Source organism: Carettochelys insculpta, chromosome 6 (genome assembly GCF_033958435.1).
Source record: "Carettochelys insculpta isolate YL-2023 chromosome 6, ASM3395843v1, whole genome shotgun sequence".
Classification (NCBI taxonomy): Eukaryota; Metazoa; Chordata; order Testudines; family Carettochelyidae; genus Carettochelys; species Carettochelys insculpta.
The window spans coordinates 113,968,404-113,986,366 of record NC_134142.1 but is presented as its reverse complement, the minus strand read 5'-3'; the positions used below and the strand labels follow the sequence as shown (position 1 = coordinate 113,986,366).

The 17,963-nt window shown below is 45.8% G+C and overlaps 1 protein-coding gene across 2 annotated transcripts in view; it reads left to right on the top strand.

Annotated features, from left to right (window-relative positions):
* The first annotated feature begins 2,133 nt into the window (after positions 1-2,133).
* Positions 2,134-17,963, top strand: part of EPS8L2 (EPS8 signaling adaptor L2) — a 118,622-nt gene continuing 102,792 nt past the window's right edge. For both annotated transcript variants that reach the window (XM_074997875.1, XM_074997874.1), the window contains exon 1: positions 2,134-2,426. The gene's annotated coding sequence lies outside the window, so the exon portion shown is untranslated. The remainder of the gene's footprint in view (positions 2,427-17,963) is intronic.

The following is a 17,963-nucleotide window of genomic DNA, read 5'->3' as shown; positions in this document are numbered from 1 at the left end:
AAAGCAGTTAAGTAGCACTTTAAAGACTAGCAAAATAGTTTATTAGGTCAGCTTTCGTGGGACAGGCCCACTTCTTCAGACCATAGCCAGACCAGAACATGGTCTGAAGAAGTGGGTCTGTCCCACGAAAGCTCACCTAATAAACTATTTTGCTAGTCTTTAAAGTGCTACTTGACTGCTTTTTGTTTTGATAGTGTATAGACTGGCACGGCTTCCTCTCTGTTACTATCAAAACAAGAAAACAGTCAAGTAGCACTTTAAAGACTAACACAATAATTTATTAGGTGAGCTTTTGTGGGACAGACCCACTTGTTCAGACCATAGCCAGACCAGAACAGGCTCAATATTTAAGGCACAGAGAACCAAGAATAGTAATCAAGGTTGAAAAATCAGAAAAAAATTATCAAGGTGAGCAAATTAGAGAGCAGAGGGGCAGTGGTGGGGGGAGTCAAGAATTAAATTAAGCCAAGTATGCAAAAGAGCACCTATAGTGTCCCAGAAAATTTGCATCCCGGTTCAAACCATGTGTTAATGTGTCAAATTTGAATATGAAAGAGAGTTCAGCAGTCTCTCTTTCCAAAGCAGAGTGAAAATTCTTCTTCAATAAGATGCAAACTCTTAAGTCATTAACAGAATGGCCCACTCCCCGCCCCTCTGCTCTCTGATTTGCTCACCTTGATAATTTTTTTTTCCGAGTTGTCAACCTTGATTACTGTTTTTGGTTTACTTTACTACTTTTTTGTTTTGATAAAATTTTGTGTTATTGAACAGCTGAAATCAGAGACATGGTAGAAGAGGCACAGAGACAGTTCTTTTAGAGTAACGATGGGTTACACACAATGTTTTGTATGCCCTTCTAAAAATCCAACATCACAACCAGGCCTAAAGATAAGGATGTGTGGAAGAGTTTCCAGGATAAGAGCCTGAGAAGGTGCTGCTTCTGAAGCATGAGAATACTCAACTTTCCAATGGTGCAGTAATATCGACTCTGACGCCCTGAAAAACTTGCCCAGTGAACACTTTTTAAAAGTCCCTGATGTGTCCAGCCAAATGTTTCATTTCTCTTTCTTCCAACCACAGATTTAGTAAACCCTGAAAATAGTCACTTCTAAGTGTAATGGTTATGAAACTGATTTTCCCAAGTGTTCTGCTTGGGGCCAACACCTAGGATGGACCCTCTCTGTCCATACAGTAGGAGTTGAGGGACTCTCATGCCTCCAAACACTCCTCTGGTCTGATCTGGCATTCCTCATGCACCCAAAATTCTCCCTGAACTCAGTGGGGGCCTGATCCCCTTCTTGTTTACAGGGGTGTCAATCTGGAGTAACTTCACTGATGTTAGTGATGCCAGTGTAAATGCAAAGTGAGTGCTGAATGTGTGTAGGTGGTTTGAAAGAGGTATGCAAGGACTAGGATCAGGCACCTGCTGGCTCCCATATGCTTAGGAGGAGGTGTTATTACTAGTGGAACAGTAACACAGCAGTGAAGCTGAAGCAGTGACTGTGGCCCAAACTGTCCATGTAAATCTGCTGATGGCAGTGAATAAAACTAGTGTAACACAATAGATGTTAGCCCTTTCCTCCTACACTTCATATCTACTTTTGATGTCCAGAGGCTTTGCATCAGGCCCTGGGTGCTATTTGCCCACATCCTTAGCCTCACTCCAAATTCCACACCAGAGATGCCAAGACAGGGAGGTCCCGAATTACTCAAGCAGGAAAAAACACCTAGGGAGACAGAGCGAGCCTGTGAGGCACTGGAAGCCTGGGAGAGGTGGCTCGTGCTTCACAAAAGACGCCTTGTTCCCCCTACTGAACTGCCAGGTTGGTAATTTCCCCTCCTCCTTCTCTCCTGCCGCCACTGCCCCCAGGCTTCCCAGGGAACAGAAATCATGCCATCCCCAAGCCCTCCCTGCCCTTTGCCCAGGCTGCGTGCAGCTCTGCTCCCTGCCTGCTGCGCCAGGTGTCAGCAGAGGCACCCAGCACTGGAGGCAGCTCTAGGGATGCCTCCTGACAGCCAGGGCCTCAAGCTGCTAGTTACACAGTAACCTGTTGTCTGACTGCAGCTCCACCTCGCCCTGCCTCCCAGCCCTCCCTTCCTGTGCTGTGCCTCCAATGCCCAGACGCCTGTCACCTGCTCTCAGAGCAGCTCCGGAGCCTTGAAGTGGAAACAGTGGCAGAGTGAATTTTAAAGGGAGCCACCCTGGACAATTAGGTGGCTCCCCCACTCCCTTGCTCTGTTACACTAGTGAGCTAAGAGCCTCTGGGATCTTGGAGCTGCATTCACAGCAGCCAGAAGCTCTGCGCTGAGGGGAAAACAGAGAGGTGGCTGGTGTACTGAGAATGGCAGCAGGACTTTCCTAACAGGGCACAGCTATCTGGGAGAGGAAACAGAGACCAGGAAACAGCAGAGGCTTCTCCGCACCGGTAAGTCTCACTTTTGTAAGAAGTCTCAGGGGCAGTAGCTGAGTTAGTCTGTAGTGTCTCAAAACACAAGCTGTCCTGTAGTACTTTAGAGACCAACAGATTTGCTTATGAGGTAAGGAGCTCTGAGGAAGTGGGCTTTACCCACTGAAAGTTCATTACCTAATAAATAAATCTGTTCATCTTCCAGGTGCTACAGGACGGCTTGTTTTTTTGTAAGAATGTACACACCTAGTTCAAAGAACAGGGCCGTGCGGCTAGAGAAAGGTGTGTGTTTGGTGAAGGGAAGGGTGATAAGAATTTAGTGCTGGTTGTCATTAAAGAGAGAGATTTCTGTAAAGGAGAAAAAAAGCAACAACTTCTCTAGAGTTTTCCTTTTCTCGTCCTTCCCCACCCAGTGTCCTACCTCCAGTAGGTGGCACTTTCTTGGCAGGGAATGGCTATTTGGCAGAGAAGAGGCTTTTAAATGAAATCTGAGGTTGGTATTTTTGCATCGTGCTGTTTGTTTGCAAACAAACTTGGAGGTTTCCTCCTCTCTGGAGAAGATGGAAGGAATTTTCCATGTTTCGCATTTGGGTCCTGTCCTACTTGCTGGTTTGCTGGGTTTTCCCACAAGCCACAGCACAACCGTGACACAATTTTACACCAGCTTTGAAACTCTAGTGGGAATAAATTCTGAGATGCAAAGTTAACCCATGACAGACTCCTTGAAGTCTTTCCTTCTATACCTGTCACAAACAAGAGAGATTGTCTGGATGCGTTCTCCCTTTTGCTTATTTGGATGTTAAATGCTGGTGCAAATTCCTCTGGGGGACGTTTGGTGAGACTATATCTCTTTGAAGTATTGACTGATTGTATTTTTAAACCTTGGCAATTATTCCTCTTATCGTGAAACCATCAGGCAGTAAAATATGATGGTCTGTTTCCTATAATCATATCCATTTCTTGGGGTTCTGCCTCTGCTGGGATTCTCTGGAAAATGTTCCAAGAACTGTCTGGAAGATTAAACAGGGGCAATTCCTTCAGCTCTCTCTCATTGAAAAACCACACTGCCCATCACTGAGCTGCCACTGCAGGGTTCTCCCCTCCCTGCACCCTGTGAAACCAGTTCCATGTCAGAGAAGGCAGCTGCAGGAAGAAGGCTGGATCCCCGGCTGTCTAAGCTGTCCTACCTGCCTAGAAGTCAATGGAACTACTCTGCTGCCCACCACCTGAGAAGCTATCTGTGAGCCTTCTTGGTGCCAAACATCAGTCAAGTTTGCAACTGTGCGTTCACAGTTCCATTTAGTTGTATGATCAAGTGATTCGCTTGGACAGTAGAAAAAGAGATCCTGATACCTAAGCTCTTTGCAAGTCTAAGCTTTTCAAAAAACTCTGTCATAAAAAGAGAGATTGAAAGCCATGGACTTTGCTTTGGAAATGCAAATAAATGCAGTAGAAACTGTCCTTCTGGGAAGCATATTATTCTCATTTAAACAAGGGGCATTTAGAGTGATATAAATAAACAATTTAATTACCATCCTAGATTTGCGGTCAGACCTGAGTCAGCTGATGTCCAAAACTGGTTGCCTAGTATAGGTTGGAATCAAACGGCACTGGTACCCACATGGGAACACTTCATCGTCAATATTATTTGTATAGTGGTAGGGCTAGGAGCCACAGTCATGGATGTCCACCCCACTGTGCTAGGCTCTGTACGAACTTTAAAGTGCTCACAAAGAAGGTTTGCTTGTTAGTGCCAGGCTTAATGCAGGTGCAGGGTTGTTTGTTATTTGTCTGACATTTTAAAGCGCCAGTCATTAGGTTCCAAGTATCAGAGGGGTAGCCGAGTTAGTCTGTATCTTCAACAACAACAAGAAGTCCTGTGGCACCTTATAAGCTCACAGATATTTTGAAGCATAAACTTTCGTGGGCAAAGAACCGCTTCATCACATTAGCTTTTGTAGGAGAGCTCTCGAAATCCAAACCCATGCTAAAGAAACATATTAGGGTGAATCTGCCAGTTTACTCCAGCTGAGGAGCTGCGCCCTTGATGTGACAGATCAGTTTCCTTTGTGTGTTGCAAAGGTGAGTGCCCTTGAGATGGGCTTTTGACTGTCTAGGTTCTTTATTAGGGACAAAGGAAATTTAAGAGGCCCCACTGTTCTAAAGGCCCTGAATGCCGCCAAAATATTCCAGAGGTTTTGTCAGATTAAGGAAAAAATGAAATATATCGCTGTTTGGTCAGTGGGTGCAGGGTTTGAGGAAATAACTCAGAGCACCGGGAGTGATCAATTAACCATTCTGGAGCATAAAAAAAATCCCACTTTGGGAAGTGGGGCACCCAGATGGGGAGGCAGGGGCGGGGGGAGAGTGAGTGTGTAATCTCATAGCATTATTGCCTGGATGATTTTTATGGGACTGGATCCCTCACCTGTGTCCTCTTGACACTCTCTCTCTCTCTCTGCTACCTCTCTCCAACACATCACAATTTCTCTGTCTTTGGTGAATGTTGATGCCAGGCTGTGCTATTTTTATGCTGGTACTTTCCAGTACTGAGTACTGGCACCTCAACAGCCCCACTGACAAGATCTCTGGCTGGGTGGCAGGGGAGGCCTGCCAGCCCTGTGGCTAGGAGCTGCTAGGGTGCGGAGCCCCACCAGCAGCCCCAGCTGTGGTAACCCCAGGGCCAGGGATGGGGAAGGAGACAGAAGCCAGCTGAGTACCAGCTCCCGCTTTTAAAAAAAAAACAAAAAACGACTGATTACAGGAAAGTTGAGTGGTTTTGAGGACAACCATTTTCTCCCAGCATGGAGCCAAGTTCTGCCCTGGTTCACATCTTTGCACAAATGTATTATTTCAGCATGGTTTGTAATAAAGTTACCCACTAACTGCTGATTTGACCCAACTATCCACAAACCTGCTGGCCTTCAAAACATCCCCTCTGAAGGCAGTCCCCAGAGGCTGTGCCTTTGAAAGGCTTCACACTTACTGGACTAACAGAGCAGCCAATGATTATTTCTCACCTTGCAATAAAACACACCCAAATGGCCCAACCTTTGTAACTCTTCTTCCTGGAAAGACGTCACAATGGCAGCGCATAGCATAATTAACACTGCAACATCATTCCTTGGCCAAGGTACCCACATCAGACCTATGCTGACGCATGTTCATTAGATAGATAACCAAGTACCCATGTACTAACTAAGGGCCTTCAAAACCTCCCACATGACTTTCAAGATAACTGTGGCTTCCTCTCCCATTCAACTTATCGGTAAGACATCTTACTGAAAAGCCTTCATAAACAACATGCACGTGATTATGCTGTGGCTAATCGGAAATCCTCTAGCTACAGAATTGTGGAAGCTTCCAACACTATCCCACCTATATTACAGCTGAGATTTATGGGCCCCTGCCAGGACCATGCTAGGCATTGAGTAATCTGAGCCCAAGCTGTGAGCAAACTTTGACTCCTGACTCCCAGTTCAGTGCCCTACCTCCATGCCCACATGGCTTATTTATCTTATTTCTGGGAGGTGGCACTGCTAGAGAAGAGAGGGGAGACCATGAGTCTCCAGATTCATTCATTCATTAGCCTCTCCGTCGAAATGGACTTTAAAGTCAGTGGTGGTGAGGTGGATCCTTGTTCACTCAAAGCTGGACTGAGACATTTTGTGGGTCTTTCATGCACCTTTAAGGGGGTAACAAATCACCGTACCAGCACAGGAGTTGAAGAAACAACCTTACAGTTACCTTATGCTGTTACCAAACCCAAAGACAGATGGTCACTAAAACCAGGAAGATTAACCTTCAGTAGGTGCCCAACCAGCTTATGTTTAGGCCACAGCATGGGCTGAAGACTGACTTTGGATAGAGTTAGGGTTTGGGGTCACTAACCCAGAAACTCTGGAGATCAACTCTTTGTGGGAGCCTCCTGCCACCTAGGGCAGAAGATCCATGATAGCAGAAGCTTTTGTGAAATTTAAGCTGCATCTGAATGGGACCATTACTGGGACTCTGGCTTTCAATCTAAAGAGGAATCAAAACCACTGAGGCAGATTTGGATGCTGGGATTGACTTGAAAACCTCCTATCACCCAACTCCCATGAAATTCACGGGAATTCCAACCTTGGCCCATGTCTAATTGTTCATAAATACAGCAACTTTTGTTCCTTATCCCAGTGAAAACCATCGTAATGATTGTCCAAGTTGAAACACGATGCTTGCTACTCAGGAACTCTTACACATGCAGGCTTCAAGATTCAGCCGTCCTCTGTAAAAGAAAGGTTGTCTGGAGCAGGATGTAAACTGTGGCGGTTATAGGAAGTATCGGTCTGGACTGTGACTTTCCTCCCAGGGAGAGTACGTCTCTTTCAGAGTTACACAGCACTGGTGAATAGCACAGCTGGCTTGATGGTACTTTGGTTTACTGCCATGCAAATGCACTTTACCCCTTGTGGAATATAAATCTGGACAGTTTGGGACTGATAAGGCAAGAAAGCACAGAGAAAAAGAAAACAGAAGAAAATGTTTCAGAAAAATTAAAATTAAGAGACTGTTTTGAGCTGATACCAGAATCAGACTCTAGAAGTAAGTGGAAGTTTGCTGTCCTCCTTGAGAATTTGCATTGAAAGAACACATCCACATTAAGCCTGTAATATTCTTATTAGTGCCAAATCCAGCTAGCTGCATTTCTCATTGGCTTGAATGAGAGTTGCACTCCTACAGAAAGGCTGCAATTTATTTAAGATCCAGATCCTCAGCTGGTTCAAGGCAGCTAGCTCTATGCTGCTCCCCCAGGGCAAAGCTGCCTTAAAGCCTCTTTACCTGGCCCAGAAGGATTCTATCCCCAGTAATGTAGTGGAAATTTTGCCAACTCTTCCACGCAGCCAGCATGGGGAGATGGGAAAAAGTTAAAAGCTCAGATCAGCTGTAGCTGGCATGAGGCAGGGTGTGGTTCTGGTGGGCATACAGAAAACGAGGGCAGGAAGGTTGTAGCAGCACTTTAACTGGGGCAGGCAGGGAGTTCTCTAGAGAGCTTCAGAGATGCCAGCATGACAAGTTTGATTTCAGAGCATCCTTGAAATGGAGATGCACTCAGCCTGAGTTCTGATAGATATTATGGGCCACAGTCTATGCTGATTTACTCACAGTGCAACTCCAAAGGGCAAAATTCTGATCTCAGTTACGTGGGTGTCAGTGGAAGTTGCCTCTTGACTTGTAGTGTGTGAATAGCCCTGTTGACTTTAAGGGAGGTTTGAAAGCTGGTCCCCAAATCCAGACCCATCTCTGGATAGTTTCTGTGTCTATAATGAGCTGGTCCAAAATCCCCAGATCAGAACACCTCCAAAATTCCATGGGGGCTGGAATCAACAAGCCTGATTGCCTCTCTTTTGCTGTGATAGCACCAGGAGTAACTTCATTAAATTGCACACACCACAGCCTCAACATGACTCCAATAGAAATGCACCAACCAGGTGATGCCAGCTGAGAATCTTGCCTTTATAGTTCTACAGATGTGAGACTCAGGGCTGGGCTCCAGACCCAGATTTGCTGTAACCAGCCACTATCTTGTAGTCCGAGCCCCCACGTGATTCAAATGAAGCCTGATTAGGGCGGCATGTTAAGAATGTGGATAAAGTGGTTTTTTTTGCCCTGGAGATGAGGAGGAAAAAGTAAACAAGGCACAAAAGGCTCACAGCACTGATTTCAACTCAGTGGCCAATCTCTGGGCTGAAGAGAACATCCAAAGATTAACTACTGCTGCTGGTCACGGGTGCTTAAAAAATAAAAAACACATAACAAAACCTTTATATGCAGCAATAAACTCGAAATCAGCAACTAAGTCAGCGGAGACTTGAGCACAAAAACTGGGCAGGAACAGATCCAGCAGGACAGGAAAGCAAAATGCTGATCAGACTTACACGACAGTGCACGCTGCATATGACACATGGGTGTGACCAGCTGATTTGGTGACCCTGTCAGATAGGAGATGGATTGGCAAGTAACCCTTGTCCTGCTGCATTGCCATGTGACTGTGGGTGCTCAATTCTTATAAGTACTGGTTGAACCTCTCTAATCTGGAACTCTCTCGTCTGGCAACATCCATAATCCGGCATGATTTTAATTAGCTGGACAACCACTTAGCCTGGGTGTGACCAAGTTTCCTGCAGTTCCATAAAGATTGTTTACAGCCACCAGTCCTGGTTCTCTGTTCTGTGCTGTTATTTAACTGTAATGTACTCCTAAATGTCTTCTAAGAGGCCAGTAAGTAGTGGAAGTGTTGGTAACCTGCTAGAAAATATTGTTCTCCTGTCATCCGGCAAATTCTTTCATCCAGCACTGGTCAGGTCCTGAGGGTACCAGATGAGAAAGGTTCAACCTGTAATTAAGCCAACGCAAATAACCTGTCATCCAAGTGGAAGCTGGCCACAAGAGCAATCTAGATTCTAGGAAATGAAGAGCTAAAAACACATACCTGCAGCTGTCTGTGGCTATCAGCAGCTCCCCATCAGCAGCTCCCCTTGAGCAGTGGATGGGCTGTGGGGAACCATTGCTCCTAATTACAGAACATAATTACAGTCTGGAAAGCCTCCTGAATCAGTCCCTCCCTTAAAGCCAAGGTCTTCATCCTGCCTACTCTGGAACATTCCAAGGGAAGGGGTTTCTGCCTCTTTCTGTGGGAGGCCATTCCACTGTGCAATAGTTCTTGCTGAGCCAGATTCTCCATTGCTGTTTAGCTGCTGCATTAACTAGCTGCTGCTGTATTTACTAGCCTAACTACAATTCATCTGCAAATTCGAGGCCCTCAGCTCAGGCTTAAAGACTGCGAATGGCTGGCTAAATACAGAAGCAGCTTCCCCTCCCTTGGTGTTCACACCTCCAGATCAACTGCTGGTAGTAAGCCTCACCCTTGCTGACTGAGCTAACCTTGTTATCCCCACTCTTGCTCTGGCTTATTTATACCTGGCCCTGCAGATTTCCAAGACCAGCATCTGATGAAGTGAGTCTGTGCTCACGAAAGCTCACGCTCAAAACTTTTCTGTTAGTCTATAAGGTGCCACAGGACCCTTCGTTGCTGTTACAGATCCAGACTCACACGGCCACCCCTCCGATACTAGCCTAACTTAGTGTGCCTCAAATAGCCACCACTACTCCCCCTAGTGCTCCAGGAGCCCATCAGCCTGAGGCTAAGAGGTGTTTTTGTCACCAGCTTCTCCCCGGCTGCTCCAGGAGCTTTCGAAGACCAGCTGTGCTCAGCCTGCTGCCCTGCATTGTTTTGAAAGAGCCTTTCCACTAGGTGAGCACTGGTCCTGACCCCCTCCATCCCTGAGAATGGGTACAAGGGTGTCAATGAAACAACTTCCTTGGGAAATGCTCCTCATTGGTGCCTACATGCAGAGCCTTACCTGTGAAAACCCTTCGGAGCTGGACATCAGGGCTGAGCCTCTGCCCAGACAGCCAAGAGACCTCAGAGGAGACAGCTGGGGGAAAGCTAGCCAAGGCCTGATGAGTTCATTGACTGCCAGGGATTTCATGCATCCAGCTTCCGTGAGGTAGTACGGGTGCTGCACAGACAACTGTTCCCCCACCTGCCTTGATGAGCCCACCCCACTGCTCACTCTGCTAGGCTGCTCCTCTACCAGTCAGTATTACAGCAGGCCTGGGGTTGCCAGACATCTCACAATCTGCTACCGAGGTCCCCCGCCTGGGGTTCCCGTGGCTGGGGTTGCCGGCAGGGCTCTGCATGTTCCGCATTGTGAAAATCTGGGAACCCAAAACTGGCCCGTGCCATCGCTTCTGCTGTTTGGACAAAGAACAAGAGCTCTGACAAGGAGCAGGGGGAAACCACATGGCTGAGGCTCTCTGACGCAGCGTGAGAACGGCAACATGGGTCCAGAGCTCAAATGCAATGATGGCTCTTTTTCCCCAGTGTGTCAAGTTAATTATTTAGGCTAAGATTATTAAAATGCTTCTAATTAGAAATGGTCCTTCTAAGCTCCCTGGACCAATCCAGTGACACTCTTCCTTCCAGTCTAAATGACACAAAGGGCAACACGAACACATTTCATTTGGAAGGTCTCTTGGTGAACCATCCCAGTTATCAGTTACTGTGCAGCTCACCATTCGGTATGTGCTATAGACAGTGCCCTTCTTGTGGAAAAAAAAAATGGTGCTGGTACTCAGCCGGCTCCCCGCCCTCCACCCCCAGCCAATCCCATGGCTGGGTCTGCCGAGGTGCCAGTACTCAGTACAAGCAAGTAACCGTTACAAAAAAAGCACTGGTTATAGATCCCCCTTTGTGCCTGATCCCCAGAAGATGTGTTTGTGGCAGCTTCTAGGTAGAGGAACTAGTCTTGCTTTAGCTCAAACTATAGGGGCTCACGCTCTTAGCTGCATAGGTCCAGGGTCCAGTCCTTCGTGCTGATTAAAATGCAAGTCATTACAAGTGAACCCTAGATTCAAGCTACTAGAGAGAATTACCCTCTCTCTTAAGCAGACCAGATTGCAGAGTTCAGATTCAACTGGGTGGTGGGGTGGGGGACACTCATTATAATGTAATTCCGGCTTATGGTGACATTTGGTTTCAACACAAGGCTCACCTGAAAACTCTTCTTTGCAGAATGAGCCAAATACTAAACCATCCTCAAAAAGCACCTGCTGAGCTGTACACCTGGCTGATTAAAATGGCTTTGAACAAAGGCAGGCAATGCATTGGGTGATACTGGAATCTACAATTTTGGTTCAGCCAAGACTCTGAGTTTGTAGGGTTGAGGTTGGAGGGTTGAGATCCAGGTTCAAACGGCGTGGCTGGGACCCTTCATCTCCCTCTCCAGATAGGGCCCCCATTCCCAAAATATCTGAGCGCCTCTCCATACTTAAAAGTATTTATCATCACAATACCCCATGGGGTAGGGAAGTTGCATTATCCCCATTTTACAGATGATAAACTGCAGCACAGAGTGGCTGAATGACTTGCCCAAGGTCAAATATAAAGTGTGTGGTGCAGCAGGGAACTGAACCCACTAAGCCATCCTTTCTGCCTTAGCACCTTTTTAAATGACAAACTGAACTAGGTTTTCACCCTCACTCTTATCTACTGAATGCACGCACCTTTACATTGACAGAGATGTGGCTCAGCAATATGGCAGGTTTCAGTAGCTGAGGGCAGCCTTTGTACAGCTGCACTATAGCACTTACTAGTAATTTAGGACATCTGAAAATGGGATTTCAGTTCCCGGTCAGGCCTGCCAGTGGGATGGGTGGAGGGGAAGGGCACTGCTACAGGGCCTGACAATTAAAAGGGTCTGGGCCCCAGGTCACCACCACTGCTACAACAGCAACAGCAGCAGCTGGAATACTGGGTCCTTTAACTTGCTGCTGGAACCCGTCTGTCAGCCACCCTGCCCTGGGGTTATCATCCCAACTCCCCTCATCAGGGAGAATGAAAGAAGCACTATATAGGGATGACTATGATTCAGCAATAGCTATCTGGTACCAGATGCCTCCGTGTTTGTGCCTTCAGCAGAGGTGTTTCTTCCTAGAACTTAGGAACACAAGAACAGCCATGCTGGGTCAGACCAAAGGTCTTCCAACAGGGACAACTGAAATAAAATGACTTCAATGAAATATAAGACGACTCCCCTGACTGAAAGCCAGCACTCTGCTTCCAAGGCACTTTGAAAAACGAAACCATCACTGCCATTTTCAGTCTACAGTCTTTTGCCCTTATTCCTGTGTTTTCAAACAAAGTTTTGTCCTGAGACCAAGTGAAGTGGAGGAGACTTGTAAATGACCTAAGCTCCACCCAGAGTGCAAGTGTTTAAATCTAGTCAAGTCTGTTTTAGAAGAGGATGTCATGAATGGAGATGGGCACCAATTTTCCACTGACAAATTCCATTTGGTCAAAATTTAAACTTTGCATGGGAACATATTGATTCTGGAAAAAAAATATTATGAAAAGAAAGTGAAGAAAAAAGAAACATTTTGCAATAATCAAAACATTCCCTTTTGATTTTAAAAACATGCAACATTTTGATTTTTGTTTCAAAATAACTCTTCTTTGAAAACTAGATATTACAAATAAAATATAAAATTAAAAAGCATGTTGAAAATGGAAGAAAACTGTGTCATCTGACTGAAATGGAACATTTTAATTAATCCAAACTGACAGCTTTTCAAAAATTGCATTTTGTGGGACTTGTCATTCAATTTTGAAGTAAAAACAAATTTCAAAAAGTTTCCTAAGAATGGAAATGCTGAGTTTCAGCCAGGTTTAGTCATGGTCAAAGAGCCAGACTATTGGAGCTCTGGGGCCAGCAATATATTTAGGTTTCCCTTACATAACCGAAAAGAAAGGATGGCATTGTGATTAAGGGCTTATCTACACTTACATGAAGGTTGGCAATCCAGAGATGGATCTCCTGAGGGGTTAATTTAGTGGGTCTAGTAGGGATAAGCTGAATTAGCTGCTAATTAAAACAAAAAAGCAGTCATGTAGCACCTTAAAGACTAACAAAATAATCTATTAGGTGATGAGCTTTCGTGGGACAGACCCACTTCTTCAGCTCATAGCCACACCAGAACAGATTCGATATATAAAGCACAGAGGTCCAAAAATTGTTATCAAGGTTGACAAATCAGAAAAATTGTTATCAAGGTTGGCAAATCAATACAGCAGAGGGGCAGCAGGAGGGGGTGTGTGGGGTGGGGAAGTTAAGAGTTAGATAAAACAAAGTATGTAAAAGAGTCCTTATAAAGGGCGAAGTAATTGCATTCCCTCTGTAAACGATTGTTAAAGTTCCTTTTCAGTAAAACATAAGACTTTCAGGTCATTAATAGAATGGCCCACTCCATTAAAGTGCTGGCTGACAGCTTTGTGAGTTAGGAGTTTTTTTGTGTCCATTCATTCTTTGTCGAAGAGTGTTTGCAGTCTGTCCTATATATACGGTGTGGGCATTGTTGGCACATGATGGCATATGATGTTAGTTGAGGAACAGGAGAATGTGCCTGTGATCCTGTGAATAACCTGGTTAGGTCCAATGATGTTATCTCCAGAATAGATATGTGGTCAAACTTGGCAACGGGGCTTGTTGCAAGGAAAAGTTCCAGAATTGGTATTCCTGTGGTATTGCCTGTGGTTTCTAGTGAGAATCCTTATAAGGTTGGGAGGTTGTCTGTAGGAGAGAACAGGCCTGTCACCTAGGGCCTTCTGGAGTGTGACATCCTGATTTAGGACAGGTTGTAGGTCTTTAATGATGCGTTGCAGTGGTTTGAGTTGGGGGCTGTAGGTAATGACCAGTGGTGTTCTGTTACTGGCTTTTTTGGGCCTATCTCGGAGCAGTTGGTTTCTGGGTATTCATCTGTCCCTGTCGATTTGTTTTTTCACTTCTCTCGGTAATTGCTTCTAATTGTGCTACCATCAACCCTGGTACTTCACGGGTTTACAGGGAGTAAAGGAAATCAACAGGAGAGTGTCTCCTGCTGACCTCCCACTGTGGGGACCCTGCAGAAATTCGGCTTAAGGTACGTGGGCTCCAGCTACACTATTCATGTAACTGAAGTTGTGTACCTTAAATTGATTTCTCCCTAAGCATAGACCTAGCCTAAGACTGGAACTCAGAAGATCAAGGTTCAGTACAATTTCATTTTGACTGAAGAGCATTGTATAGCCCTTTTGGACTGCTGTAACTGAACAGGGTGTAAATCTGAGTAATCACTGTGCAAAAATGACACAATAGCCGTGTCTACACTAGTCAAAAACTTTGAAATGGCCATGCAAACGGCCATTTTGAAGTTTACTAATGAAGCGCTGAAATACATATTCAGCGCCTCATTAGCATGTGGGCGGCCGCAGCACTTTGAAATTGACGCGGCTCGCCGCTGCGTGGCTCGTCCAGACGGGGCTCCTTTTTGAAAGGACCCCTATCAGAATAAGGGGACTTCGAAGTTGCCAGGGTCCTTTCGAAAAGGAGCCCCGTCTGGATGAGCCATGCGACAGTGAGCCGTGTCAATTTCAAAGTGCCGCAGCTGCCCACATGCTAATGAGGCTCTGAATATGTATTTCAGTGCTTCATTAGTAAACTTCGAAATGGCTGTTTGCATGGCCATTTCGAAGTTTTTGGCTAGTGTAGACGTAGCCAATAGGACAGTGAAGAAGGTGCTGGAGTACAACAAACTTATGTTTTAGATATACAGTAAATACATATTTCTACATTCAAGTGATAATAAATTGGGCAGTGCTGTTTAACTTGTTGTAGAAGCCAAAAATTTACCACCATGCAAAGAGAGATTGGACAGTTGCATGAATAACAAGAATATGCAAAGTTATAATAGCTAATGCTGACAGAAATTTGGGAAGAGGGATTGAACCCCCTGATGCAGAGTTTAAATCAGTCTCTAACTATTAGGGATTAAGGAAAGACCATCCTGCAGGTTACATTATATTACATCTGCCTACTGGGGAGCTTCCTGCGCTTCTACTGCTGAACACTGTCCAAAACAAGGTAATGGACTAGATGGACCCTGGGTCTAATCCACTATAGTAATGCTTATGCTCCTGTGTTGATTAAAATTTCCTGCGCATCTACCACACAGTCAATCCTGTGGCGGTTTAAAGACGAACAAATTTATCTGGGCAGAAGTTTTGTGGGATAGAAACAACCCACAAACGTTCATGCCCAAATAAATTTGTTAGTCTTTAAGGTACCACGAGTCCTCATTTTTGCTGAAACAGACTAGCATGGCTGCCTCTCAAACAGTTGGGCATGAATACTGGGATGCCAAGGGCCAAGTTCAATCAGCAGAAAAATCAATGGATTAGGTCAGTGGAGTTACAACAGCTGATAATTTGGCCCACAGACACATTGGTATTTGTTTACTGGATGTAACCTGCATCCAACAGACCCCCATTGCCTTTTGAGCCCGCCAGCAAAATCGGTCAGACCAGCTGAGCTCCCCAACCCCTTTCAGAGCCATCTACCCCTTTTGGGGGACTGTAACCACAAGGGGTGAGGAAACCTACACCACTCCTAACCAGAATCCATTCCTTCTGCCTGGCTGTGGCTGTAAAGGGCACAGGCTGTCAGAAGCACCTATTGTGCAGCAGCACAAGGAAGACTAGCCGGTATGAAATATTAACAGCAAAAGTGTGTCAGGCACACAGGAGGAGCAGCTGCAGGGATATCACCTAACAGAAATGCCACATCATACAGCACCGCACTAACCCACAGGCACACACTGGGAATGGCATATGGTTGATCAGCTCCAGCCAGCCCTCTGTGCAAGACTTCCTCTGACTCATTACTGGCAAATCTGAGCCCAAGGGTTCTGTGGAGTCAGGTCTCCAGAGGCCATCAGTGCCACCTCACACATTGTCCAGTTGCTGAATGGGCTGCTTCAGTAACATTCCCAAGCCAAGGGCTGGGACTCACACCGTCTGCCCATGTGGTTGTGCTGCCACCAGGCTGGCTCATACGGTCTCTGTCTGTTTTCTAGGGAGGGACTCCCAGCTGAGTTCATAAGTGCCAAGTTTCTGCCCAGAGCGAACTGTTAGCAAGTGTCCAGAAATACACAGGGTGTGTGTGAGAAATAAAAATGGAGAGAGAGGAGAGGATTATGAAAGCAGCAATGGTTAGTTTACAGACTGAATAAGCTCTAGTGTGAGACCAGATTTCAACAGATGACATGTCTAAATCCTCCCACCACCCAAAAAACCTCAAAATTCCCACAGTTGTAAATGGAATTTACTGATGCAATGGCCTAATCCAAACGCAAGCATCTGTGAATTGCCCCAGGCGCCCTGGAAAGTGGAGGAGGGGGCACTAGGAGCAGCTAGTCACCTGTAGGGTTAGACACAGGAATATTTGCAGCTTTATTCCTTAACGGGGAATATTTATTTATTCCTTAGAGAAGCCTGGCAGAGGCTTTTCGACTCAACAGAATGAAGAAACTAGCAATTTAACAAGGAAGGAAGGACGGAGAAACTGAGCCCATTTTAGGTGGAAGGTTCCAGTTCCCCAATCTGGATTTGCACCTAGCTGCAATCCCATTGACCTCAGTCAGGTGTGAGAGAGTCAGCACTGAACCTGACCCATGGTCCATCCCCCTTGAGGAAGCAGGCCAGCCAGCAGGCAAGTTGTAAATACTTTATGTAAGCCTCCAACTTGCCCCTCCTTTCGGGCAGCATTCTTCTGTTAACCCACAGATGTAAACCAGTGTCTCCACGCCTGGTTTCAGTGATTTTATCCCTTCGCAAGCCTATCAACCAGGCAAGTGAGCCAAGTTTAACACCACCTTTGAGAAGTGTCAGAGACATCTTAGCAGCCCATCTCTGTCTCAGGTGGAGCCCAGGGGAAAGAATTGGGGCCAATTCCCAGACACACACAGCTCACTGATCGCAACTCTATCAAGAACTGCAGCTGATGGGCAGACCTCTGCCCCTCTCCACAGAGGGCTGAGAGTGGCTCTTAAAGGGGAACACACCTCAGCATTTCCAGCTGGTTGGCATGAAGCAAGTCATTGTGGCAGGTTTTCTTTCTTGAAGCATTTTGGCCTTGTCCAGACTGGACCCATGCTTGTCCCTGTGACAAAGTACAGCTGTCAGTGCTACTGGGTCCTAGTGTAGACACAGCCTTTGCTGGGAAGCAGAATGTTGCAGTGTGTTTACCTCCCAACTCGATGCACCGAACAGGGAGCTGTTTTCTGGCAGCACAGATTACACCATCCAAACATGGAACATTGTGACTGGCGAGCAGTTAAAAGTGTTCAAAGAACATCAAGGATCAGTTATCTGTCTTGAGGTAAGGACCAGTGTGTATCATAATGCCACCTGGAGGTGGGTTACCCACAACATACTATTTTTGGTCAAGAACTGAATAGGCCATGCAGGAAATCTGCCCAATTTTCCTCATCCATGACTAAAGAGCTTCAGTACGGACAGGCTATGAAATAAAATCTCCAGTAAATCGGAAAAAAAAACCCCAAAAAAACCTCTATTAGAAGCAAGATTACAGGTCACATATGAAACCAAGTAACAAAGTGCAGTTGAGAGCCAGATGTATCTTATGCACAAGGCCTAAGGTCAAGGGCAAACTACAGATTACTGCATTGTATTAATATGTTAACTTGGCCACCTCACACATATATGTTAAGGACATGGTGGTTTTAATTAAATATTTATGCAGGTAAATGATTACCTTAAAATAACCATTGCTAAGAAGCCAATCACTGACCTGGCTGCCATCTGACTATAGCAGTGGTAACATTAGTGCTCTTAGGATAAGGGAAGAACTGTGATCTGTCCCTGGGCTCAACAGTAAGCATGGGCTTTTAAATGACAAGAGTTCTCACTGCAGCGCAGCCTGCTGAGGCGTAAAGCTGCTGGAGGAAGCATGCTCTTGCATTTCCTGACTGACGTGCTTAAATTCTCCAACTTCCTAATCCAGTAGTGCCATTTGGAGCGCTCAGTAACAACAATGCATCACAGGTATATTCCACCCCGTTTCAAGTGAGGCTCTCTGAGCTCTGGAAGATTCATTTATAAAGACTCCCCACCCCCAC